This window comes from Micropterus dolomieu, linkage group LG17, assembly GCF_021292245.1.
Source record: "Micropterus dolomieu isolate WLL.071019.BEF.003 ecotype Adirondacks linkage group LG17, ASM2129224v1, whole genome shotgun sequence".
In the NCBI taxonomy this organism is placed as follows: domain Eukaryota; kingdom Metazoa; phylum Chordata; class Actinopteri; order Centrarchiformes; family Centrarchidae; genus Micropterus; species Micropterus dolomieu.
In genome coordinates, this window is record NC_060166.1 from 9,420,125 (window position 1) to 9,446,365 (window position 26,241).

General features: G+C 40.5%; 1 protein-coding gene and 1 long non-coding RNA gene across 6 annotated transcripts in view; one reads left to right on the forward strand and one right to left on the reverse strand.

The window, feature by feature from the left end:
- The window catches only part of epha4l (eph receptor A4, like), a 54,154-nt gene extending 51,566 nt beyond the window's left edge, over window positions 1-2,588 (forward strand). For all 4 annotated transcript variants that reach the window (XM_046073174.1, XM_046073175.1, XM_046073172.1 and 1 more), the window contains exon 18: window positions 1,020-2,588. The gene's annotated coding sequence lies outside the window, so the exon portion shown is untranslated. The remainder of the gene's footprint in view (window positions 1-1,019) is intronic.
- Window positions 464-24,852, reverse strand: LOC123985562. 2 transcript variants are annotated; one of them, XR_006828706.1, is made up of 4 exons: window positions 24,700-24,852; window positions 24,122-24,620; window positions 17,373-17,799; window positions 464-1,896 (listed from the first exon to the last, which is right to left on the reverse strand). It is a non-coding gene; the product is annotated as an uncharacterized LOC123985562 (long non-coding RNA). The 2 variants fall into 2 exon arrangements; XR_006828705.1 differs by lacking the exon at window positions 24,122-24,620.
- Between the last annotated feature and the right edge of the window lie 1,389 nt (window positions 24,853-26,241).

The window sequence follows — 26,241 nt, forward strand, 5'->3', positions numbered from 1 at the left end:
ATACTAAATATTGTTTTCTCTTTTTGGTTAATCCATTACCAGATTTACATTTTTGCGATTTTCTGATTGAAAGATCATAATTTATGCACACAAACACACACATCGCCTCAGGTTATTAAAGCATGGATTTAGCTTAATCAGCAAGTTCAAGACTGATATTATCCACTTACATAATTAGTTTAATTTATGTGACAGCATTGATTCATTTTACACAATTAGCCGCCAGTTAATTAGGTACTGTAAAACTAGCTTAAACTAATGCAGTCCCTGCAATAAACCCTTCCTTCATGAAGGTTATAATGCTCATATTTTGTTATTTAGAGGTTCAAATGCAATTTCATGGTCATTTTGGAGGCTGTCATTTGAGATGAGATGTTGAATAGTGCTGTAACTAACACTTGATCGAGTAATTTATAAAAGTGGAAAAACAGAATAAAAGCAGGATAGAGCGGTACATTTTTATTTCAGGTATTTCAGTTAAGTCATGTAATACAAAGAGAACAAAAATCCTGAACAAGCCTTTTTTGAACATGAAACAACACATAATGAATTGGATGTTGATGTGATATAATTAATCAACATTTCAGCTTGATAGCCCTACAAAGGATTTATTTCAGTTGGCATTATAAAAAAGCATGCTGCGGTTGCACTGGCTGTTGAATCTATACATAGAGTATTCATTTAGGAGCTAGTTAAATGTCTGCTTTTGATGTGTGCTAGTAAGTCAAGGGCATGTTTCATATATTATGTACACACAACAGCATGTGGTGCACACAAGTTAATACATCGTTGCCACGAAATCCATATTTTCTCCCTGTAGGGCGGCCGCTCGCCGTCTCCGGATGCTCTGGCTTTGGCATTCGATTTTGTTTAGCAGATGAGTCGAATGTTCCATTGGGCTGGAGCTGCAGAGCTGTATTGTTGGTCAGGACTGGATGCCAAGCAGAAATTGTTTATATTCAAAACCACCATGACTGATGCAGCCTCTCTTTTCCTTCCCCCCTTTCCTTTCTCCACAGCTGCTGCCGTCCATCATGAACAGGATCCTTGCTCCTTGCAACACAGAGCCTTGCTTGCCACGACCAGAATTCTTCCTCCTCTTCCTCTTTGTCTTCCTCCTCCTGCTTTCCCCTGCTCTCCTTGGAGTCTCCTCTGACACCGAGATGACAAATCCACCCCCGAGCGTCTGGGACGTCCACCGTCACAACAGGTCAACTTGACAAACTAGCTGCCACATGCTTGTGGCCACCCAGCAATGTACTGGAATTACTATGAATGATTTAACAGCATAAAACAGAGACAATAAGAAGAATGTAATATAATCGAGAAGCCCTGCTCCAGCGGATAATGTACTTTTGATTTGAAAGTTTCTTTTTTTGTGTGATATTTTTGTTTTGCTTTTTATTGTTTTGTTTGCATGTCCAGTAACAAACGTTTGATTTGAGCGTGCGAATGTGATGAAGAGTGTGTGTGTGTGTGTGTTTGTGTCTAGCTGTATGAGTGGCAACGTCTTTGAAGTACTATCAGTAATTGTGTCGATTTTCATGCCACTGTGGAGAAAGAAGAGATAACAGAGATGTATTGTTTTTGACATAAAAAAGAAAAACCTGGACTTTTTTGCTTATGTGTCGTCTAAAAAACGATGTAAGGTGTGTTGCTCCCGTCGTGCGGCAACAGCATTTATTACACAGCTTTCCGGAATGCAACCCCTCTCTGCTTTGGGACTGGCTTGCAGATGGACACACAGAGACACAGACAAGTGTGACTAAAAGCGTCCTGTGCAAAGAAACACACCGAAGACAGATGGGAGTTTGGACTCTCCGAGCTCATGACGAGGAGGAAATGTCGGGAGCATCTCTCTCCATATGGAAATGGGAGCAGTTTAGAATGACGCACCTGTAAACAAGAAAAGGATAAGAGAAGTGAGGACAAGGTGTTTAAAAAGGGAAAACCGGTGGTGGTTTTTATTTTTTCCAGAGCACATCATACAGCTACAGGTTTAACCCAATGGACTATATTCTTTTTGTTCTTTTATCTCTTTAAACTATACTTATGTGAATGTTTTTGAACTCGCAAGTGATGCTTCATATAATACAAAAACACCTCCGTCCTTAATACAGCTCTACTGCTCTTTCCTTTTTTGGCAATGCGTCGTTCTTTTGGGTTTTATCTATCGAAAAAGGACCTGTTTGGAAATATGCAAGACATGTTGGGAAGGAGAAGGAAACCAGAATGTACTGTAAAATACTTTTTTCCTTTAATTAAATGTTGGACAATTTGAAAAAACAAAAAAACAAAACGCAAGAGTTAATGTTTGTCATTGTATGCCTTCCGATGCCATATGATCTAGCCATGTAGATCTAACATTCTCTCAATCTTTTTTTGTACTTTTTTTTGGACATGATCATGTTTTTTTGTTTGTTTGTTTGTTTTTTGCCTTGTTTTTTGTCAAGGAGCTCTAGGTACATGTAACTTATGTCATTTATTTATGTCCTTTTATATCTAGTTTGTAAAATAATAGCCTAAAGTGAAGAAAATAAAGGGGTGCCAAAGTGCATTCTTAATAAAGTAGAAACCATATAATGATCTCCCTGCCTCTCATTCATATACACATATGCACTGGAGTGTTTGATGCACAGGCCATCAGCATTTTCATCAGTTATTGCAGTCATTATGTCTGTAGGAGAGCTGATTACCTAACTATCATGCACTGATTACTGCATTATATGATTGCATATAATGGAGGGCTTATGTAACAGAAGGAAGAGGCCAAGGTAGCACATCAAGCAGTTCTTTGGCCTAATTTTTGCTTTATATTTTTCACTGTCGCTCTATGTGACACAGAAATAAATGGCCAGTCTGTTGGCAGTTTGTCCCGTCTGCAGCACATGCTCAGGAGATATCATGACTCCGGACTCCAAGACTTGGCCCTCAACTCTTGTCAGACCTTGAAGCAGCAGCAAGCACCACTCACTTGGCATGTGTGTGTGTGTTTAATCAGAGCAACATCTGCTTCCTGCACTCATTTCCAGCAGCGATAAACCGCTGATTGTCCTGAGTCTTTGATAAGGGCCCGGGAGAGGAGGGGGAAGAAAGGACAGTTTTAGAAATGGAGCTCAGGCGAACGTTGAGCCAAATGGCGTTTTACACATTTCCAGCACAAGGCATGCATGCATTTAAGCTCTGAAGTTTGCAGTGGGAGATGTTTATCAGCCTCGGAGGGAAAGTGTGCCTCTTTCACAAATTGTTGGCAAGTATAGAGGGGAAGACGAAAGAAGATTAGCGAGGTTGAGTTTGATAAATTTGCCCCAGTTGTTTACAACTTGGCAAGGTATTTGAATGTTCAGAAAGTGTATGTCTGTATACACAATGGTTGTTGTTTTTTTTAACCCTATAAACAGTAGTTTGACCAAACCAAAATCTTGTCTGGGAACCATGTTTGTACAAAATGTTGTGCACCAAGGAACCTTGACCTCTGTAGGAAGCAATAGGTGACTGAAGCAAGGAAAAACTTCCTTTTAAGAGGCAGAAACCTCGAGCAGAACCATGGCTCAGGGTGGGCGGCTATCTGCCTCCACCGATCCATTCAAAGGTTGTCAAGATATTTCACTCTGAATCCCAAATGTCATCCTCATGGTGGTGCTAAACGAAAAATCTGGGGATCACCAAAGTCGTAAGGATTCATCATCTGGGGACCATGAATGGCTGTACCAAATTCCATACTGCTTGCCTGGCTGAAAGGAAGAATAGGGTGTGTTGTTGAAGGAGACAAGGGGAGCAGGATAAAGAAAAACCTTGAATGCAAGCAAAAATGAGGACAGAAAAAGACAAAGTGAGAGGAATGAACCCTGACAGGCAGAGTTTGGGAGTGCAGGTCACATGGAAAGGAGCAGGAAAAAGCCTAGTCATGTTGAAAGTTCAGGTAGTGGCCATTAATCGGCTGGAATGCTGCCTCTCACTTAACAATATTAGCACAATCCAACGCTCCTGACAGTAAAGCCTCTCTTTTTACCTCGACTTCTCAGGAAGACGGACCAAGAAAATGATCTCCCAGGTTCATGATCCTTACAGGTAGAAATACAGCATAGATGGTGGAAAAAAGACCACCAATCTGCCACTAATGTGAAGCTGTGCACAATAAGAAAACAAGAAATTTATGTTATATAGCTTATGGTAGCCTGGTATTGTACAAATGACATGCAAATTGGACAATTGCACAGCTGACGCTTTACTTTCAGTGCCAACATTCAGAGTCAGTGCTGACAGCCCTTTAAATACAGGGTATCTACACTCAAATGTATTTTGATACGTTTGACATCAATCATGATATAGATATGGATATTTTTCTAGTGTTGATAGGCATGCAAAACCACATTTGAAATGATCAAAAAATGACAAATAAAATATTTAATGCAAATGTAAATAGTGTTCCACTGTTGTGCATTACATGGAAAATACAGCCACACATCTAAAACAAAATCTTAAATAAAACATGTTGTTAACTTTTTCGGTTGATGTGCTTAATTTGGACTTCAGAATTATGTAAAACAATAAGCAATTACTTGCAGAATAATTCCTTCAAGAATGAATTAAGTTCTATCTGATCTCATTTTCAGGTAGTAGGTTTTGGTCAACTGGGTCATTTGTGTAAATCTTAGTTGGGGTCGGTATTGGCAGATATCAAAGGACTCAGATCGGGATCAGGGCTGCCCCTACGCACCCCTACTTTAACCATAGTTTATTTGCCGAAGTCTCAAACTTTCCCTAGCCTTAAACATTCCCCAGTGACCATGTACAAGTAGAAAGCTTGAATTTGAATCATCCAATATCGATGTTCTTGGGAATAGGGCTGCTTTATACACATTAATGATAGAAATTAACTGACTTGCATTTCTGGGCTCCTTACCTTAAAACATTGTCAGCTGTTATATCTCAATCAAGGCTCAATTCAGTGAACCCTCTCACACTTAATACCGACACAAAGGCAGAAGAGACAACAATCCTACCACTTCAGATCCTCTTTTACACACACACACACACACACACACACACACACACACTGCTGGGAGCCTCAATGCCTTTGTCGACCAATCTAATTAAGAAACCTTTAGGTGAAGTGCTTCAAATCTGCTTAACCCCGGCAGCTCCATACTGTCACTGCAACCCTTTTTATTGGGTCATTTTCTTTCATAATTCAATTTCCTGATTCGAAAGATAAAACCCCTCATGGCCCGTCCTTTAAGCCAATCACAATGGGGCGCAACTATTCACACTGACACTATGATTACTCTGTCCTTTGTGTTGTCATTCTTAAGTACGTCCTTATATCCGCACAATATTATAATCCATAATCCAAACGATTCAATCTTAATCCCCAGATGCTTCAACCAATTCTGATTCAAGAGTTCTCTTTTCTCCAGGTGAATGGTTGGCATTTTTGTTGTGGTGAAGGACAGTTTAAGAGGAAAACTGAGTGCTGTTATGACGTACAGGGAAATATCTGACTGGCGAAAAAAAGAGAAAAACTGGGGGAAGAAAACAACGAGAGCTGAAAGCTTCAGTGGGAAAATAGCCAGGCAGAGCCTCTCAAACGTCTGGGCATATTGATCGAGAGGCATCAAGCATAGAGTTGACCTTGTGTCTGGTCTGAGAGGTATTACTTCTGAGGACTTTTGATGGACAACACATATGCAGCAGTACCCATAAAGGAACTGAAACATACCTGTGTTGGAACAAAATAGGAGCAAATTCTGGCAGCATGACAGCATGTGTCTTAATTTAGCTGCGTCTGAAATCTCTCAGATCACATACGCTGTCTGTGTAGCCGTCAAATGCAGCTTTGGTTCAGCAAACACCAGAGGCAGAAACTATCTCAGACAAACACCCGACAACATGAAAAAGCACTTACTGTGGGGAGCACCCTCTCTTGGTAGCAACCCGGCCTAAAGGCAACTTTCTTTCCCCCCATAGTCTCCTGTGAGTAATGGAAATGAACGGGAGACGAATGAGAATCAGAGAACAAAACAAACACGGGAAAATAGAGCTCTGAGTTGGCGCGACAAAGACAGAGTGAACGGGGAGACAAAGGAGTGAGGAAAGTGAGTGAAGATGGATGGGCGACAGCTTCAGAGACAAAGCTGAGAACATCTTTGAGTCGAGAAATGTACAATTAATTGGCAGTAGATCTGAGAATATTTAGTCAAGGATGCTTGAAAATAATAAAAATACTTTTCTAAGAGATGTCGATTGTGAGAAGGTTCACTGAATATGTAATATTGAAAGAAAGCAGAGGAGATATCTGCCTTCTTTTGCAAGGGAAAAAACACACACACACCGTATCAAAACACCATGGTACTTAGGTACAGCCTCACGGAGCTGCAACCATGGATGTAGACACTTAGCCTTGTTCTGTAATGGCTGGGAGTCCAAACTGGGAGTTGGACAAAAAGGGATGATAAAGGGATTTCGGGAGAGATGGGGATGAAATGGTATAGGTTAACTCTGTTTATGAACACCCTATTTCAGCACCTCATAAAACATGACTGTTTTCAAATATGTCATGGCCCTGAACATCTGTCTAAAGGTTAGGAGGACAAAACTGAAAGCCAAACTATGTGCTGGTCGAACACTCAACCAGTCAACGCATTCTGCAGCTGCTTTTCTGGGAAAACATAATCTACTGTTTGACAGTGACGACTGAAGTAAACCTAAATTGTTATGTTTTCTTTCAAGGCTACAGTCACCAAACCAACAACAAGAAGAGCCTTTAAGTAAGCGGCCTTTGCAGCTCTCCCCACCTGCTTTGTGTGGGAAAGCTCCAGGAGCATAATCCTCAGTGACTGTTGGTCTGTTGGGAGAACGTGAAGCTTTATCAGCCCCACCAGACTAATCTCACCTCCGGGCCAAAGGGTACCGGCCTGTTCCCAAATGAAGGCGAAGGGAGGTCGACTACTTGACCACTCAATTGCTCCTTATCCAGGTCCACTGGCCACACTGCTGGTCCCACCTGATAGGCTGATCTTTGACCTTACTGAACACACACATGCACACCACAGCGAAATCCACACACACACAAACATGCTAATCTCTGGAGCAAACCCCTCTCCCTTCTCTTTCTGGGGAAATTGCATGTGCAACTGGGTGATGTGTATGAGCAAGATGAAGGTTAATCAACTCAACCCCAGCCCTCCTCTTCCTCCTCCCCCTCTCTGTCTGGACGGCAGCCTGATGAAAGTACAGCAGGCTATCAGCTCAAGCAGAAACCTGGTTATCACAGTGAAAGCAATGTTCAAAATCCCCTTGATAACAGCCTGATAGACTGAGATGGACAGACAGCTATGCATATATAGAAAGACAGAGGGAGAAAAGTAGAAAAGAGAGACGAAAAGAAACCTGTGGATAAAAGGAGACGTTGAGAGACAACCAAGTGATTTAATTCAAATTCTTTGCAACTGCGCCGAAGTCCATTTTCTAACCTTATTTTATTTTAAAGTTGGAACACAAAAGTAAAAAGAGGGAATGAAAGAAAGAAAAGGCCCCTTGTGACATGACAGCCATCCATCATCTGCTGGTTTGAGCCCAATGGTGAGAAAAAGGAGCATAGATTAAAGGAGGCAGAGAGCGCCGGCTCGGGGATTTTCTCTGTTCAGCGCAGCGTTGGCCTTTGGACCGTTGACAGCAATAAGATTCCTATCACTGCTCACATGCGGGCTACAACACATGCAAGCCAGCATACACATGCACACACACACACACACACACAAATATGTGGACATGTACACACGATCCACACTGTCTTAATCCTCGGTTTTCAGCAGGTTGGAGAACGGAATTAAAATAGCACCCATGCCGGGGGAATATAGTACAACATTTTGTGATAAGATCATAGATAGAGAAAAACAGCCCAGCTCGTCTGTATGTAAGTCTTCTTACATGCCTGGCAATGGTTTACGAGGGATGTGTGTGTGTGTGTGTGTGTGTGTGTGTGTGTGTGTGTGTGTGTGTGTGTGTGTGTGTGTGTGTGTGTGTGTGTGTGTGTGTGTGTGCGCGTGCGTGCGTGTGTGTGCGTGTGTGTGAGATATAAGATAATGTTGTCTTTTATTTCACATTAAAAATGTATTACAGCTTCTACAGTAATTCTAATAGAAATGCCAATGCTAATACTATATTTGCTTATGTTTGGTTTTTATTGCTTCGCAAAACAATAGACACATAACACACTTTAACACAAATAACTTCAAAAAGAAAAACTGATTCAATGACACAGTGAAAACACTGAAAGAGTTGTAATTTATAACTTTAGTTGCCCTGAAATTATTATTAAATTATTATTGCTTCTAAGGGCCCTAAGGGCACCACAGGTGGCAGGAGATGCACAAATAGGTGTGAGGTTCATTCAAATGAGGGAGGGCAAAGCGAGTTGTTGATCTTTGAGAATTGAGAAGAACTCGGTATCTTGCCTGTTTATAAGTGAATATTGGATTACCAGAGCTCATGTATCATGTGTGTCGCAGATCCCTTTCCAATTTTTAACTGAAAAAAAAAAATATATCAGATGCATTATAATCATTGCTGTGTCACAGCTTCACCAAACAATTAAAATAATATTTTTAGATCTACTGTCATACTAATTAACCGCTGGAAATTGTCACCCTGCCTCACTGTGATTGGCTCAGCTGTCTGAAAGTGCTGAGACCAGTGATGTGACGGGCTTAGAGTGAATGTATTAATCATCACATCCTCTGATCTATATTTCACTTCACCCAGCCGTTTTTCTACAGCACATGAACCAAAATAGCAACAGTGCTTGGAAATACACACAGTACATGCAGCCAAGACTTGCCACTTTGCACTTGTCATTGCACTTGCACGATTAAAATAGAGCCCTAAGACTACTAATAATAATCTCATTATCTATTATTATCATTTGATTAGATAGCACTGAATGTACACTATGATAGAAGCCAGTACATGTACAGTGCATGTACATCAATAGATAATAGGTGCAAGATTGCTCTTGAATATTCAAATACAGTTAACTGTAACTTCAATATATTTACTCTAGAAAACACAATGTATGTAGACTGCGCTCTGTGTCACTGATTCACCTTTTCAGCCTCAGCATCATGCTGACTGTTCTCATGAAGATATTTAAAAGAAACCTAAAACATGGTGTGATTTCTGTTGCTTTTAAGTGCATAATGAGCACATAGCATTATTGAAAGCACTTGAATTGGCTTTGTGTTTGAAATGCACTATATACTAAATTAGCTTGCCTTGCTTTCCAAATCAGGTTGAGTTTTCTCACATGTTAATCAGGGAGCATAATTCAGATGAAGCAATTCACATTTTCTCTCCTCATTTAAAATGGTAGTGTTAGTTTCCTATCTACTGGTCGCCCTTAAGAATAAGGTTTTGCCTGAGGGAGACCGGTCTTGGTTAAATCAAACCAATGAAGCCTACCGTTTAATGGAGCTTTAAATGTGGTCACCCTTCCATTTTACTGGAGTCTGGATTCTGCTGGAGTGTGGTTTCGTTCATGCACTCCAGTATCAGCCAGCAATCCAAAAACTTGCAGGTTACATTAACTACAGATTCTAAATAGCTCATATTTACAGTATGTCTGTCTGTCTCAGCTGGGTGATGAACTGCTGACTTCTCATGGGTATTTCCATTCCTGCTGCATGATGCATGCTGGGATTGGCTCCAGCTCCTTGATTCTAAATTAGTGTAAATTATTGAAAATGAATGACTTAATAAATTGTCATTTCCTGCCATGTTCCTCACCTTTGTCTGCTGATTAGAGATCAGCAAAAAACCCTGAACTAGAGATCACACAGAGTGACATAATCGAATGTGAAGCAGGAGTGTGTTTTTCAGAAATAACAAAGCTCAGCATGCGTCCTTTGGACAGTGAAAACTGAGTACTTAATAAAGTTGTGTAATAAGCAGGGCTGGTATTTGCCAGCATATTTATTTGCAGCTCGTTCATCCAGCCTAGCTCAGCTTGCTTCCTTACATCCTATTTAAGACATCATTCAGTCTCTGAACTTCAGCCCCCACCATCATGGCTCCTCCACCCCCCTCAGAGTGAGGGATTCTGGGGCTGGGCCGGGTTCTTCACCCATACACGACCCCATCGACTGAGCTGCTCTCCACCGGCTAAATGATTGATACTAGCCTTTGCTAACTAGACTCCTGAGTCCAAAAACAACTAAGGTTGACCGGCCAGGCGGCTGCAGCGTGTGTGTATGTGTGTGCGCATGTATAATCAACCCAGGAGACTCAGTAAAAATATGTGTGCAGGAACGAGGCAGAGTGTGTTTGTGTATGTTTGTGAGAAAATGTGCTTGCGGGTATAAAAGTTTAAAATAGCAAGCCTTTTGAGTAGTTAAGGTGTGTATATTGGGGGAGTGTGTGTTTGTGTATTTTTTGTGAGCATGTGTTTGTGTAAGACTTAGCACAGCGTTGCTTTTTCAGCTTTATGTTTGCCCTCAAATCCCAACAGTACATGCACATTACATGAGCTCTTTGACATGGAAATATGTGTGTGTGCGTGATTTTGTGCATAAATTTGACTTAGATTCAGTGGGACCACACAGTATTGATGGAGTCAGAGCTTGGTCATAATAAGGTTACAGCTAGGCTAATTGAATGAAGTGCTTCGTGCTTTGGTTCACCAGTTGGCCTGCTAACGCTTTTTGAACCCATGACACTGATCGTACAGTCCATTAAGTAGCTATAAAGGGCCAGTAGCAAACATGGCATGGGTTGCATAACAAGAAAAGTGAAGAGCTCGACCTGGATATATAAGGGCACAAATATGTCCAGATGACGTTAATGAAATGTTCTCATTCTCTTAAGATTTAAGTTTTTATTATCAGAAACCTTTATTTTCTGCTCAGCTCTTTTCTATTCGGTCCTTGTTAACCCTGAGGCTCTGCACCTATTAATAACTATTATTGACATATCTCTACCATCATTACTGCAGGTCAGTGGACCTATCTAGGGAACGTATGGCTAGACTATCACCATGGTAACCTAAGTCTTGCCTCTTATTAATTGGCAATTAAACTGGGTCAAGAAACCTTTCTTAACAAATCACAGAAGTCCAATAACTTAAACTCTCTTCTCGTCCAATGGCCACGCTCTGTCTCATGGGTATATGTGATATTTCTAAAACAGCAGTAGAGTCGACTTCAGCTCACCAATGAAATGTGAATGCAGGGTTGGGTTTCAGTGAGAAGTGAAAAATGGACATGAAAGAAAGAAAAATTCAATTTTACCCAACTACACTTGTCTCACACACACACACACACACACACACACACACAAATGCAGTTTCCAAGCTGTGTGTTATCCATCATTACAGAGGAGAGATTAACTAGAAGATGTCCGCTAAGTAATGGAGTCAAAAATAGCATCACTTCAGTCTGGAGGACCTTCACCCTGTCTTATTTGTATCTGTTTTTCTACTTCAAACAAAGGTTCATACACTCATATGCACATGCACACACACACACAAACACAAACACAGTTAATTCTCCGCAGGCTGTTGCAACAGCTATGTGTAAATTCAAATGTTTCTCGTTAACATTTGCATCATACTGTAGGTAAAACAGATTTTGGCTCCTATTTTGTCAAGAAATTGTCTAAGCTGAAGCATAATTTTCTGCAACAATGTTTTGATTACAGTTGACTGAGTTACGTTAAGGCGTGATTACAGTTGGTGCAACTGAACAAAGTGGCAAGTGTAGTGGAAGCTAACTAGTTACCAAATAATGTTTACATTTGCACTTAGAATCAGGCTTGCGATAAACTGGGGTGACAGGCTGCTGTGCTATTCTTCGAATAGGATGGATCTCAAGGAAGTTCATGTATATATTTCTGCTGTCGTATGAAAACCTTGTAGCTGAGGTTCTGGTGATTTTCAAGTTTTCGTTTCATTTGAAGAATTACATTATTTCTCTGTAGGCAAAACCAGTCTATGACCCTCCTGCTGATGAACCACTTTCAAAAACCACCTTGGATACATTTGACTAATACAAGCCTGTTTTTTGTTAGTTGTTGAAAACTAGACATTTGAACATTTTTCATCCAGGAATACACATACATCGATTAATCAGTGTGATGAATTTCATGCTAAAATTTACTTTTCTCACTGCCTTGTATTTCCCTTCACCTCCCTCACCCGCAATACTCCTCCCTCCAACCTCTGCTTACACTCTCTCTCTCTCTCTCTCTCTCCCTCTCTCTCTAGTCTAAATAAAGTGTCTGCTGGGGTAACTCAGTCCCTGAAAGAGTGGAGATTAACATGTCCTTTGGGGACAACAGTGAGTAGAGGGAGAACAAGAAGAAGAAGGTGTACTCACTGTGTGGAATTCAGTTCACTTAAAAATAGACCCCTGGCTTTTGTCTCAGCATTTTTAGTTGAGGGGTACAACAGTGCTGTGGATTAAGAACTATTACTGTATCTTAACAATGAAACTGTCAATTGATAATGTTTGCGCTAATATTATTTATATTCTGGCGATTTGTTTGATTAATGGGTTAATTATGGAGTCAATAAAATGGCAGACTGAAAAATGCCCATTACCATTTTCCCAGAGCCAGGGAGACATCTTCAAATTGCTTATTATCTGACCAACAGTCCAGAACTCAAAGAAAAGCAGCAAATCCTCATATTTGAGAAGCTGGAACTAATGAATGTTTAACGTTTTAGCCATGACAGAAATTTTGGGACCACCACTCTTGCTCCCCACAGGTTAAATTGGGATAACTTGGAGGTCTCTTTTCGTCTGGCACCATCATCATTTCAAAATGTTGATATTTCTGTTTATGACCAACAAACCTACATGCAAATCTAATGATATTGCTGTCAGTCTCCCTTGGCTATACTTTGTATTTAGTGCAAATAAGCAAATTCTAGCATCCAGCACACTAAACTAATATGGTGAATATGGTAAACTTTATACTCACTTAACATATGCATTGTCACTGTTAGCATGCTGACATTAACTGTGCTAGCATGGCTGTAGATAGACTTGTTTGATAGATGACTTAAACAATAAATTAGTTGTCAAAATTGTTGTTAATTACTGATTGTGGATTGACTAATTATTTCTGCAATAACATTAACATTAAATTTAGAAGGTTTTTGTGTTTTCAGACCATGTTTAGCATAATTCCATCAAAATCTGCCATTTTGCCAGGTTCAGGTTAATGCTGACCGGTAGTATCAGTCAACCAGTAAGATGGATAGTGCATACTAACGGATGTATTTGTAAACAGCACTGAGTATTAATTTGGTCTAACGTACTAATCCAGAAACACACACATACTGTATGTAGACACACGTACAACCATCACATCACTATGGTCATATTTCACTCCTCACATACTCATTGACACGATCACACTTAAGAGCTAAGCTGCCGGATGTAATGACACTTTCCTGTGGTGTTAAAATGTAACTTCAACAAGAGGGGAGGGGGTGGAGGGATAGGTTGTTACCTCCAAGCCAAACACTCCCAGCCATCCGAGGAAATCAAACAGGCGGCTTGACAGACAATCCTCCCATTTATTTGGCTCACAGCGTGCTACCGGCGGAAGGCGAAGCTAAAATGGAAACTCAGTAACTGACCTTTAATGTAATACGGCGCCGATGGCTCGCCAAAGCCTCTGGAGTAGCGGCCGCTGTGTGACTCTGAGTATGTGTGTGTGAGAGAGTGTATGTGATGAGTTATGACCAGCTCTCATGTCGGCATTTGGGAAGTTGAGAGCCAAAGCCAGGTGGATTAGGACAACTCGCCTCTGTGAGAATGCTCAAAATGGGTTTAAGAAAGTAGGAGTGCGTGTGCGTGTGCGTGTGAGTGTGAGAGAGAGAGAGACAGAGAGAGAACAGAAATACACAACAGAAGCAGAGACATAAAATCACCGCCTTCAACAAACAAAGCTATATAAAGAAGGCAAAGCGCTGGCACTACATGGAAGATAAAACATGTAAAAAATAAAATGTGACTCAATAACACTCACGCTTACAAAGACAGAAAGACTAACCCAGGAAAACTAAACAGTGGTTTGAGGCCCCAAAACTCACAGGTACACACACCCTCTGCCCCTTTACTTGCAGGTCATGACCTTTCTGACCTCCAAAACAGGTAGGTCAGCAAGGCCTTACAAAGTCCCTTTGTTTGGTTGAAGCAAATGAAACTCTAAACACTCCTTTCATCCCAGCAACAGGGATTGTTGGTTAATGCGGTGGAGTGGGAAGGAAAATTGACCTGAGAACATTCCAGGAGGAAAAACATTCAGCAAAGTGCAGAGGATAACTTTCAGACTAACAATTTTGATAGTTACTTAACATAATCCCATAAAATATACTGTAGACTAGCTAAGTGAACATTTCCTGTTGCTTTCATAATGTCTGGCCCTTGGTAATTGAGTAAATAAAGAGGTTTAGGACCAAAGCTGCATCACATTAAAAGTAGACCAATCAAACATTTCTATGATCTTTGAAGGATCAGTTCAAATTATTTATATAGCCAAAAGCCCTCACAAAAGCAACACTGTGTGATTCATTTTTGAGTTCTTTTGATATGGGTGGTGCTAACATAGTGAGCTGTGGGGCTGGTTGGCAAGCTACTGTGGCTGCAGAGCTAACTAGTAACATCTTAGGGCTACACAGCAATAATAGCTCACTAGCCAAGATTGACAGTTAGCAGGCTAGCTAGTTTGGTTGCTAACCGTACAGTAGGTTAGCTCACTCCAACTCACAGTTCACTCAAGAGACGTATTTGTAACATCAACCCATGTCTTCTAACTGCTCCACTACAGTATTTCAATGATCAAAGCGGATAGTGTGATGCAGTTAATATACAGGCCTCTATTTTGAAAAGGTGACCAGATTTCTGAAATAAAAACCGGGGACATTTTTGCTTTGGTGGTAGTAATGCCATTAAAAAATATAATGTATGAAATAAAACGGGGGACAATTTCGGTTTCATAATCTGTCAAACATAACTCTTCTGAAAGTCATTTTGAGGCAGAAACTAGCTTTCAGTCAATAAGTAGAAGCTGCAGTCACTTTCTGGCAAGTGGAATACTACATTTTGTGTGTTGTTTTGGCCATTTAAAGGTATTTTAACAGGTAAAAAGGACTGGATTGGTTGGTACACAGCAAGTTAAATAATGTAGAGTAATAAGAATAATTGCAAAAGAGATCATGTCTTTATTTTATATGTAACTCAGCAGTAAGTCATGTTAATTATAGGCTACATTCCGTTTTCTAAATGTAAACAAGGATATTAGACATACGCCTACCAAACACATATTCCATCAGCAGCAACAGGCTTCTATTATTGCCTATAATCACGTAAAGGTCAGACCTGGTTACACTATAAAATGCAAACACTTGTTTGGCCACAATTGTGATTATTCTGTTAAAAGAACTGTTAAAGTATCACAAAGACATACCTTTGCCACATAAAGTGATGTTTATTTGCATGTTATGTCTGAAAATCAGCTGATTTTGCTCTGTAATGGTGTTGTTTTAATTTGGCAACCCCACTGGTGGTATGAAAAAATACACAGTGGCAGACAGCAATGGACAGCAACATTCCCGCTTTCCACGGATTTGACACTGTGAATTCATTGACATTATCATTTTTTTTCTACAAACAAAATCCACCACAATAATTGGAAAGATGCTCCATAAAAAGGCATAAAATTGTACATTGTACATGCTGCTTTAAGTGTTCAAGCAAGTGTGACAGGTGAAGACAATGACTTTATTTGACTTTGTATTAATATTGTAGAAATGATAAAGTGTTATTAGCGTCTACATTACAACTTTCAGCCTTTATTGTAATCCAGATACTGTACTGTTGTTGCATGCCATTACATCAGTTTCTCCCCTTTCAGAAGAGACACTCCACTTTCATAGTGAGGAGAGAGAAAAAAGGGCTCCAGTCAAGGCTTGTTCCTTTTCTTTGTCCTTTCAGGCAATGAAATGAATTAACTTATTCATCTGTTTATCCGTTCAGAGCGACACATGAATACATTCATCAAAGCTACCCTAATCCTGTGTTTTTGCTCACATGTGTTTTTGTAAGCGCGAGTGATGTTGCATTGGTAAACATTATTATCCCGAGACGGGGTGTAAAATGACAGCGAGACACAGGGAGACAGAGAGAGAAAGAGACGAGGGAGCTGCTTAGAGGAGATATCATTCGTGTCAGTCGAAGTGAACACCTATCGATTTACATCCAGCGCTCCTCCACGCGCCACAGTGAGAGCTCATGTATAATTCATGACCGACCTATGAAAGAGCCATAAATACAGTCACTCTGCTCGTCAACATAGCACACTCTCAGCACTTATGGTCCCCCAACATGGCTAGTTAGCAGAGGAAGTGAGGAGATGCTGAAGCAAAGATCTGAATGATATAATATAAAAGTTCTTGCTGTCTCCACTTTCATTCAGGGCAGATGCATGCTCGAGCACCATATGCAAGTGTGATCTGCCCTTTAACATAGGTGTACCAGAAGGGGTTCCTAATGACTGGTAGACGTCTTTTTGTTTTGTTTTTTTAGAGTTCGACCCCAGAGTCGTAGAGGCCTTCTTTAGCTCAGCCGCCTCTGCTTTCACGACCCAGAGGATTTACATTCCACTCCCCGCCATAAAACAGCCACTTGCCTTTCATTCCTTCCACCCAGCCTTTACGATCTGGCGTGGAAAGGGTGCCTGAGTTATGGGTTTTGTTTTGGGACAGAAGAAAAATAAAAATGCTATACAGCCGTAGCATGTCAGAGATGTCAGGGAGGATTGTCTGCCTCGCATGTGTGGTGAATTTAGAGGGGACTGACCGGGGGATGAGGTGGTCGTATGTACAAGTGTGTGTTGCTGTTGCACGTGTGAGGTTTTCCTCAAAATCGTCATTACATCCAATTAGGTTGACAAATAAATCAAGCAAATGCAACACATGAACACGACTCTGAGTAAAATATTTGAACTGAAAGTCATCAACCATCAGGATGGGGTTACAGAAACTGAAGTGAGGCCGCTTGTGCACTTTTGGAAAAGAGCAAAGTATGAACTGAGGACTCTCCTTTCACTACAATACAGAGTCTGTTTGCCTCTATAGTGGTGGAACGGGTGCTGTCTAATGACTTGAAATACACACCTCTTCATTTGTCAAAAGAGCATGTTGCCCTTATACACTTCTCTAAATCTCCACACTACTGAGGCCATCACCTCAAAACGGCCATCCCTCTCTCGTCATCTATCTCCTGAAGCTCTGCAACCCCCCCCGATGAAGTGCACTTTCTCACAGAGACAGACACAGACACACACACACAAAAAGTAAAACAAACCTTCATTTCAGCTCCTCTCCACTGTGAAGCACCTAACGACTGCTCCGTCCTTGAACGTAAAAGTATTAGGGAGACATATGAGGCGTAGGAGGAGGAGTACGAGAGAGAAAGCAGAAGCAAAACAAGGTAAAAGAAAGGGCTTTTTCATACTGACAGTCCGCTTAATGAAAAAGCAGTTAGGCCTCGTATATCTGCTAGCCCCAAGGTTCAGCCTCCCCCTCGTCCACCGGTAAGAGCAGCCTGGGCCAACGCAAGCCGCGTTGTGCCAGGCCCGGCCAGGCTGAGGAAGGTCAGGATCCGTTGAGGTAGAGTCAAGCCAGGCTGGCGAGGGTCAGGATGGGACTTGGGGAGAGGAGTGTCGGCCTTAAGTGCGGAGCAGATGTGCCCATCAATCCACACATGAAGGACGGAACATCAGTCACTGGAGCTGCAAACCGCAGAATGCAGCACACCGAACACACAGTTACACACATTGAAGAGCATGTACACACAGGCACAGTCATTCACGCTCACACAAACACTCCCGTCCACTTCTCTTTCTTCCTCTGTTGCTTCAGATCTCTGCCAGTTCTACACCCTCTAACACTCAGCTCTTCAGTAACTGATGCACTGCAGAGTAAAACCCAAAACAACTAATTAGCAGCTAACGAACACATCACGGAGGTCCCTAGCTGTGAACTACACGGACAAGTTACAAACCTTTTCATTTAACACTCCTACAGTGTGATTTAACAATCTTGATACATTGGGCTTTTTTCCCTACTACTGAGTGAATGATGCAGTCAGTAATGTTTAACAGCACGTGAAACGGCCTGCGTGGCCGCCATGTTGACGTGCATGTGATGAGCTGCGGATGAACTGGGCCAAGGGTATCTGCTACAGTCAGATGAAAAGCAATCCTGTACACAAGGGAGCCTCTATGCACAGAAGAGCAAACTAATTTCTAGGCCAAGAAAGTTATCGGTGTGTGCAAGGGAAATTGAGACATAGAAAGCTTTAGCGTGCAAGCAGCAAGACATTAAGTAAGGAGTTTAAATCAATACAATGCGAGTTTTTGTGAGGCTGGGAAGGTCGTGATATGTGGTTTGAGGGGTAATTAGCGCATACAGCTGCCAGTCAAAACAAATAATGAAGTATATCTGAATACTTTCTCTTACTCTTTGGCCTTCAAACTTCAAGGTCTGAATCCATTACATCAATGCAGGATATCACACATGTATTGCAACCCAGAAAAGACAAGGCTGTGCAAAACTAACTGGTCAAGAGGCTTAGAGGCATCCTTTGATCATTAAGGTAAATAAAAAATGCTAAGGCTGAGAGGAAGGGGGGGATTTTCTTCCGTGGTCCTTGAATGCCTCTCTCTATCAAAAGCATACCATTTGGAGGCAACAAGAGAAGCAGAGTGGACGGTAGCAGACAGGTACGTCTGGAATGCTCTGGGAAATAAAATCTTTGTAAACAATCTCTTTCTTTTTCATTCTCAACATCTCACATTCCCACTCTCTCTTTTCCTTTCCCTTAACGGTCAGGGAACCCAAATTACAAAACTGTTTTCTGACTTAGCTCGAGTGGAATCCACTCATGCAGATAGTTTTGGATTTATTTGCCCAGGTTTTGAGATATTCATCTCTGGAAGATCGGCCTCTACTGCAGTGCAATACGAGTGAATGGAATTTCATTTGTGGTGCCCACAGCACTGAAAACATTACATTTAAGACTTTTAAAGCAGCACAAGAGTTCTGCTACCCAACTCTATCCAGAAAAGTCCCTTCAAAATATCAGGTTTTGTTAGGTTTGGGTTGGTCATTTTCAAATATAATTTATAGAGAAAGGTCTCTTTTTCACACTCTGAGCAAATTATCTTGCGTCCCTAACCAAGTTGTTTTTGTGCCTAAACTTAAAGGTACCTAATTAGAGATTTTGATCACTAGTAGCACTATGGAGCAAGGTTTTTATGAGCATGCACAAGGAAATGCGTGCAGCATGCAGAGGACATAATACACCAACATCATTTTGTTTACAAGATCGGGCAACCGTTTTATTTGGTTTACTGTGATATGTAACAGTTTTGAAAGGCACAGACAAATGATGTTGTCCTGCAGTAGGGGTGTCAAGTCAGAAAGTGATTCCATGTGTTTTGTTGTTAAATTTGGAGGACTGTTAAGTACTAGTCAGGCTCAGCTGGGTCAGTTCTAAATGACTGGCGGGGTTCAGGTGTCAGTTTTGTGCATGTGCAGAATTCTTACTCTGGTTAACCCACAGAACATCCTGTCACCATTTTTTTTTAAAGAGGCTATTTCTTTGGTAGTAAGTAGTGCCACTGAAACAGTTCCCTTTATCCTCATTGTAGTGGACTGGAGGCAGATATTGCGGAGATGGATATCTTAAAAGCTGTGAAAACAATTATCGTCATGGCTAGATACCACTAATGGAAAGTTTTTTGTTTGTGCGATTTGTTTAAAAAGACCCTTTTAATTTTTACTACTACTTTTCTCTCTCTGCTCTGCCTCTTCACTTCCGTTTATGCACGGACAATGTCAGCAATGTGTTTTCCATGCAGACTCCTGCATAGCAACCCATTTAATAAACACTGAATTTCAGCCCGGGCCTTTGCCCTATACGCGAGTTATGAAAACGTAGGCGTGTAATAAATGTAAGTGCCCAATAATAAACATTGAGTACATGTGTGGGTTTATGCTCTGCCACTGACCCTGAAACCTGAATGTGTGATAAGACATAATGAATTTCTCTGGCCTGACATTAAACATAGCACTGACTCAGTGTTTACCCTGCAGTGGAATGCCAGATACATGGAATCACACTCTCTCTCCGAGGCTGCGCTGCTGCTTATATCGGATGACTGCCATCTCACATCAACACACACACATACACACCACTAAGGGCTTTTAAATTCATCACATTTTTTAAAATAATCTTTACAAGGTTGTTAAGGACAAAATGTGTTTACACATTATATACTGTATATGCCTGTGACTTGGCTTCCATCTCTGGAAATACTTATTTTAACCTTTATTATTATCTGTCTTTCTGTATGCTGTTGTCTCTCAATCAGTTATCCTGTGAGCCGACCTTGAGAACTAACTGTATGTACTTTTTTTCCCAGGATTGATAACTGGCTTAAAGGCTCAATAATAAGTACACAATGGCCTTCTTTGATAAGAGGAACGCAGTCTGAGCGGGAGGCTGAGAGAGGAAACAGTGCCTCATAGAAACCGCTGTGGATTACTAAATAAAAGAGCCATAAAACACAGCCCTTTGGCTGTAGCAGAGGAAAGCTTATGCTAACACACAGCTGTAATGATTTTAATATCTGGGCTTAGAGCAAGAGACCACACGCTGTAAATTTCAAATGCACCTAGTGCTGTGAGAGACCCCCCTCCACTACTCTGCGGCTCTGTTTTCCCTGTCTGCCTCGCTCTGCCTTCCATCGCCTCCCTTCTGGGTTTTCCCTAAACTTTTTGAAAGAAAAATCAGCTGCAGAATCAGCTCCTCTGTTTCTCTTTTCTACTCTACTTCTTCATAGCAATGCAGGCATGAAAATCTCATCTTTTCTTCTATGGAGAGGTTTTAAAAACATCAGCTGAGTAAAGACTTAAATTTAATTTTTTTGTTTCTTTCTTAATGTCTTCACTGACACTCCCCCCGCCCCCCCCTTCTTCTCTGACCAGGAGCAGATCTGTGAAAATTCATCTATTTAATTCTTGAACACACAAGAAGAACAAATATTTGAAATTATGGGTCTACTTTGGATGCCTATCAGGCATCTGGTAAGTCTCTTCAAATGCACTACAAGTGGTCCAAATGTTTTGTTCCAAGCTGTATTCTATTAGGCTACAATTTTGCCAGAATATGATAAAAAGTGAAATGACAAATATAAGAAGAGTGCCCCTGTTCTCTGCCCTCTATCTTCTGTCTCTGCATCTGTTCACTGTTAGGAAGATAATGATTTCAGTACCCTCTCCACTTTGTGCTAAAACACTTAGTCAATGTTGTTCCTATCCAACTATTCAGAAGATTTTTTTTTTTGTATTTTGTACCACTGGCAGTTTTGAAAATATTCCAAAGGACCCAGTCACATACAAATTTAATTCACGAATTGTCAATTAGCACTAAAAGATTATTGCCTGTTTGCTGCATTTTCATGATTTATATAACTGCACACCATCCCAACCCAAAATTATAGTAAAACCACACTATCATGTACAGCAAACTACTCAAACTGTTAATTTTTATAATATATCTTACTTTATTTTTTGTCATGTTTTCTGTAACATTTTTATGACGTAATGTAATCTTGTTTATGACGTAATGTAATCTTGTAATCTTGTTTTGCACTTTTTGCACATTTCTGTTGCACCTATTAAGGATTGTACAACTATGATGGTTGCCTTTAATGATTATAATACTTAATATAGTAAGTGGAACTTGATGAAACTAATTTTAAAGAGAACAAATTCACTTTTCTTTATTTTCTGGTTTAACACATTTCAACAAGTCAATTCAAAGTTCTCTACCTATAAAATGCATTTAGACAAGATACAAAAAGATTTATAAACAGGATTAAAAGTAAAATTATATGGAACAGCATTCTGAGATCAGTTTGTTTTTCTGCAAATCCAGTCCACTGAAAATAAAAGCATAGACAGGTACCTGACTGCAGCAAGCTTTCTGGCCAGATATGTGGATTTCATTATATGTGGAATCATTGTTTGGCTCAAAAAACAATTATCTCAGTTTTATCTTTGTTTAACTGAATGAGTTTTTCGCACTTCCAAATCACTGATTTGTTCAATATGCAGTACTTACTCAGTGATCGTACGCACAGTCACTTAGTGACATCCTTATGTAAGTCTGTGGGTCGCCTGCATAATTATGATAAGATATTTAGCTGTTTTCCATTATCTGACCTAGTTAATGGAAAACAAAATAAAAAAAACTAAGCTTGCTTATTTATTCTCTAAATGTGCTCTCAAAGCTTTTTTCCTTTCATTTCTGAAAAACTTAAACATATATTCAAATATTTTTATCCAGATATGCTTTTCTAATTCAGTTTAATCAGTGAAAAAAATTATTTGCTGAAAGACTGTGAAACATGGTTGAAAGTGTTGTAAATAGCTGGGCATTGAGTACTATACTGTACAGGTCAAAACTGGATCATCATTCGGGGAAAAATTATTTTATGACAATACGTGTGTTCCTTTTTTTCATAAGATTATACCATACCAGGGTACCCCCAGAATTCTCAAAGTTGAATTTAAGATCTTTTTAATACCATTTTCACCAGAATGAAATTTAATGCCAACTTCACATGCATTCTGGCAAAAGTATGATGGATATAATGGAAAATCAGTCTGGATTTTAGGCCCTAGAAAATAATTATTTACCAAGTACCTGAATTAGATAAAACATATTGCAGTACTATTGACATTCATATTTAATACACAGAAGCTTTATGGGAGGTGTGTACTCTAATAAAAAGATGTTTGCATTATGAGCCCCGCTCCTCTCCATGACCTCACAAACCAAAAGCCCCTTTTTGAACTTCTAATCTTTTTTTTTTCTGACAACTCAGTGACTCGCACCAGAGCTCACGTACACTCCACGGTCAAGAGCATATTGTTGTAATTGACTACTTGCACAATGCACAATGTAGAGTGATGTAATCCAATCTGCACATCCGCTGATACAGTACCGTTAACTTCACCACCAATCTCCTTACAGTGCTGTTGGATACTCATTTTAGCCACTTTCTATAGTTAGCTGTGTGCATATTTTAATACTGACTGCTCGTAGTGTTTTCATCATTCAAATAGCCTAATCACCTCTGCATCTTTAGAAAGCGAGAAAGTTTAGCCAGTCAGCTAGCCACTAAAATGAATTAAAATGCATTGTCCTGAGGATACAGACATTTCATAAGTCACAAGCATGCAGATCTATGTGTCTGTTGTCACTAACAGAGACTTTGGTCTGTAAATCCACACACTTCACTGATAATCCACAGAAGCGTAGAGTAAAAATATGCTGCATGAGCCCCGTTGTCTGTTCTCGGCTGTTCCCCCGTGTCCAAAATACCTGCTACACTCCCTGGACCGATTGGTGATGGTGGACTTCTCTCTTCTAATGTTAACTTTCCATTTCACCCTTATCTCAGTATCAGCTGGAGTGAAAGCTCACAGAGAGGGACTGAGCAAAACTCCATCCAGATGACAGAACTCCTCATATGCTTGACACTGCTTTTCTAAGCTAGCTCAAATTCTGAAAACACGGAGGTGGGCAGGCTTTCAGAATGATTAAAAATATTATGAACAGTATGTACAAAGCTAACTGTGAAAGTGGCTAAAATAAGGATGAAACAGCACCGTAAGGAGATCGGCGGGGAAGTTAATGGTACTAGAGCTGACAGAACATCAGCTGACATGCAAGTAATCAATTGTAACATTAGACACACACAGAAAACATTTATATAGTTTACAGTTATTTATGATGTTACAGTATTTATTTAATCCTACAGACCTTTGTAAATGCAATTCAAGACTTTCTAGACGGAATTCAATACTTTGGACTTATTTAGAGAATATTAAATTACTTAAAATACTTAAGACCCCCTGGGTACTCTGCATATTGTTACTGTACATTTTGCTCTCTTTCTCATTGTACAGCAATGCATCCACTCATGTGCATGCAAACCCACTGACAAACACACATAATCACACACACACAGCACAGACCTCCTCTGGCTAAATCTGTCTGTAGTGGTTTATAGTGGGAGCCAGGCACTTCATTAGTGGACAGCTGCTGCTGCTGCTGCACCTCCTTCCATACCTTCTCTTCCTCCATCCTCTCCCTCTCTCAGCTGCCCTTACCCTGAACCTATCCTGAGGGGGAAGATAGGGAATGAGGGAGGAATGGGGGAGAGAGGAAAGAAGAGAAGAGAGGGGGAGGGAAGGAGTCTGAACTCTGCATGGTTAGATTGTTTCACTGGTGTCAAGAGAGGGAGTGCGTCTGAGTGTGTGTGTGTGGGGGGACATTCCGTTTGTATCTGTGTGGGTGAACGTCCATTGAAGTATGATGATAAAGTATCTGTTCTTTGTGTGCATTGCATATACTGTACTGATCACAGCGCAAGTTAGATGAGTAAAACTCAGTCCTGTCACCAAGCTGTCATTCCTTCAGTCTTGTTAATCCATAATGACACATACAGGCACAAAAGCAATGACAGACAAGTATCTGAAAGTTACAGAAAAAGAGAACTTTCTGATATGAAATATATATATATCAGCCATGTATTGTGTTTTCAGCTACATACATCTGATAAATCACTTATCTGTCCCATCTTGCGTATCTTTTTCACCACTGGAATAAATCCAAGCTGCTCTGAGAGCCTTTCACCAAAATCCTTCCCCAAAGGGCAGGCATCAATCCCAGCTCCTCGTTCATGTCTAATCGACTTTTACAAGCCCTGTCGCTCATAGGCTGACTTTTACAACTTTTATTCCCGATTGGCCGGATGACTGAGCGTCTCAGAGTGGCGCAGGTGCAAAACATTACTCCCCTAATAAGAGCCGATTACAAACAGGTGTGTCAGCAGCGCCGGCAGCAAAGGTGACTTTCTAGAAAGGAAGCAAGCAGCTTCTGAGGCTAGGGAATTGTTACACAACTGAACACGCATGGGGGGAGGGTTTAATGAAGCGAACTGACTCGTTTTAATAAGTTCTGCTCATTTCTGTTTTACAAACCAAAGTTGGGTGGATGCCAGTTCAATTACAACTATAACTTTCATCCAAATGTGGTCAGGGGCAGATTTCAAGTGGCTGAGCTGGACTGAGTCACTCTGCTGATACTGCAACCCAACATCATTATGAGGAATTAAGGGGGACTGACTGGCATAAAAACAGATGGATGTAAGTGCACTTATTTAAATCCAGTGGAGTTGTCCACTGTCCCTGGCTTGTAGATAAGGATATAATGCTTGGTCTTAGAATGTTTATGAAACTGTAGTGTCCCTTCCTTTGTTGTGCATTCATTAAGCAAACAGTGTGAGCTTCTAGCCATTTGTGTCACTGATGATATGAATGATGTATTCCTGTTGCCTACTTTTAAAGTGTAGTTGCACATTACATCTGTACTAAATTGCAGTAGACTCAACTTTCATCTGTAGGTCTCTCTTGCCCTCCAGTGTGTTCTTCTTTGTGATATTTTGACATCTCTAATGGCCGAAAGACAGTTTTCTAAATCAAAACAATGCAGATAAAAAAGGTTGAAGCAAAACGGCTCACTTGCCAATCGCACAATATCAAGAATTAATGGCACTGTGACCATTTTACTATTTAACAAAAGTGAAGAATCACATCTAAATATTTGGCTCAAAAATAAGACTCTATATAATATATGAATACTTAAAACTTTACTAGAAAATGAACCAAGGAGTCTTATTAAATGAGATTATGTGTTCCCTGTTTAGAGGTCTGTTCAAGACAAGTTGGTCCTCTGTAAACACAACCCGTTTTCACGTCACATATGGACGCATGGGCAAAACCCATTGGTATCAGTTTGTAACACACTGTGGATCCCTATAGCGTCATAGTTGGACGCAGTAGGGGAAGCTCTGCAGCATCAGTTTTAGATGGTAAAGGTATATGATATTTAACAGAAAAGTGAAAAGGTGGTGGATGGAGAGCCAGCAACCCAACTTTCAAGCAGGAGACCAACATAAAAGATTACGTAAATTGCGTAACATACGCACTTTACCTAACTTACGTGTTAACTGACATACGTAGTTATAACCCAAACCAAGTATTTTTTGTGCCTAGACCTAACCAAATTGCAACGTTTCACAATGTTAACAACA